This window comes from Phyllosticta capitalensis (assembly GCF_038381095.1).
Source record: "Phyllosticta capitalensis strain CBS 128856 chromosome Unknown BKA78scaffold_11, whole genome shotgun sequence".
NCBI classification, from domain to species: domain Eukaryota; kingdom Fungi; phylum Ascomycota; class Dothideomycetes; order Botryosphaeriales; family Phyllostictaceae; genus Phyllosticta; species Phyllosticta capitalensis.
In genome coordinates this window covers 377,882-380,537 of record NW_027117449.1, presented here as the reverse complement: position 1 = coordinate 380,537, position 2,656 = coordinate 377,882, and positions in this window count along the sequence as shown.

Below are 2,656 nucleotides of genomic sequence, written 5' to 3'. Positions count from 1 at the left end.
TTAGATTTAGGATCTAGAGTTAGAGTCTTATCTTCTTTATCTAGTTCTAAAGTAGTATAAATAGACTCTTACTATACTATACTACCCCTTTACTAGGATTTATTATAATTATTTCCTTATTAATCTTTTAGGAGATATTACTAAAGGCTCTAGTAGTTCTAATTAGAGCTATAATTTTAGTTATACTATAGTTTTTAATAAGCCTTAGCTAATAGTCCTTTAGGCAAGCTATCTATAAGTATCTTTACTATATTATACTCTATAATAATATTATACTTAAGTAAATACTATACTCTAAAGTAGAATTTATCTAAGAATTTTTATATCTATTTATTATAGCTATGCCTCTTTTCTAGGAAGGGTTTAATAAGTATCTCTAAGTACTTAGGAGATATTTCTAAATAGCTAGGGTTATTATATAAGAACTTACTTAGAAACTATATTTTAAGCTTAGACTAATTCCTTAGCTTAAATCCTATAGACCTAGAGATAAGAGGACTATAGTAGATATATTTTAGTATATTATAGAGTTTTTTATATTATTCCTAGTTATTAATACCTCTTTCTAAATAGAGATACTTAAATTAATATATCTATTTAGTAGCAGAAGATTTATAAAAGTAAGGGAATTAAGGGGTTCTATAAGTAGGCTATAAATAGATTAACTTTTAAAGTATAAGAACCTAGTCCTATAGGATTACTAAAGTTAATATAGGGGTAAATTAAGTCCCTATAGATATAGATCTAGGCCTAGAACTAGACCCTTTAGGTTAATTATTTTATACTTAAGCGTTCTAATTAATATTATTACCTTATTAGTAGTTATTCTTAGGGGAAGGTAATAAATTATCTACTCCTAGTAAGCTAGGGCTAGAGTCTCTATCTAAGCTTAAATTTATATCTAGTAGAGCTAAGGTGGATATTAGATATAGAGCTTCTACTATAGCTAATATTAGGGTAGCTGCTAATAGTTAGCCTAAGGTAGTACTTCTATTTTAGGTTTTTAATAGCTATATAGTTAGAGGATATATTCCTAAGGAATTATATAGTAAGGGTTAGTATTTTTATAGAATAAGGTATATATAATATAATAGAATCTCCTATAATAATATAGGATAAGGATTTATAAAGTTATATTAAGAAAATATAGGTAGGGGACTTATAGGCCTTACTTAAAGTTTTCTAGAATATACTTAAATACTTATACTAGGATAAAATTAATAGTATAATAGTATAGCCCTACCTACTACTTATAGATAGATCCTAGGAGCCTAGGTTTATTTATAGATATTAGGAAAGATATAAGATTTGGAGGTAGTATTTTATATAAGGTAAAGGTAATTCTCTTAAGTATCTAAACTTTATTATAGAAGATAAACATCTAGTACTATACTAATAGGAGTTAATAAAGTCTAAAATTAAGGAGATATTACCTTAGGTTATTAGCTATAGAGAATATAGAGTACCTAGTAGTATTTAAGAGTAGCTATATAAATAATAATACTAGAATATAATACTAGTAGGGTAATAATACTTTTAACTTTAGTAGTATTTATATAAAATATTAATACTTTAGGGATCTAAATTGCGCTAATATTATATATACTTAAAGGCTAAATAAGAGGACTAGGGGGCTATTATCTTATACCCTTAGATTCTTAATATATAGAAGTAGACTTAACCTATTTATATAAGAGAGGAGGAATAGACTATACTTCTTCTTAATTAGCTATAGGTATAGTAGTATAGTAGACTACTAAGTTGTCTAAAAAGTACTTAATTATAGCTATAATAGGCACTAGTCTAAAGATATAGTAGAGAGTTTCCTCTACTAGTAGTTAAGTAAGGGTTCTATTAATATAAGTAAGGGACTACTCTTCTTTATTATAAGCTACTAAAGGAAGGAAGAGTAGGTAATAAGACCTAACTAAAGCTTAAAATTAGAAGATATAAGGATTATACTCTTAATAGTAGATATTCCCTTCTAACTATTAATAGTAGGAGTAGCTCTAGAAAGATTATATAGAAGTATATATTATAAAAGTATTAGTATTATTAGCTATATCTATAAAAGTCTTAAGTATATTTAGTTTAGTTAACTATATTATATCTATAGTTAGTTCCTAGTCTAGTTCTAGTTCTAAGTCTAGGAGAGAATCTATATTAGTATCCTACTCCTTATAAGATAAGGAATTAATAAGAAGATATTAAGGAGTAGACTAATAATAACTAATAAAAGTACTAAATAAAGGGAAGATAGTAGGGGAAAAAGAACTAATAGGGATTTAGTTATATCCTAATATAAAGTTAGGAAGGGAAATAAAGAGATAGAGCTCTATCTCCTATTTTTAGGGAGAGTTAATCCATTTTTAGATTTTTCTTTTTAAGATATAAGGAAAACAATATAAAGTAATAAATAAAAGGATAATAGGTAAGGTAGCCTAAGATAAAGCTATAGGTATAGCTATACTACTAAATAGAAGGTAAGAATAGAAGATTAGTAGTAAAGATAAGAAAATATCCTACTAGTAATCTTATTACTAGCTATAGTATATTAGTAGATATTAAACTTTACTACCTAAGATAGTAGTTAGAATACTTTAGATAACCTATAAAACCTAAAGAATCTATTAATATTATATGCCTTATTACTTTA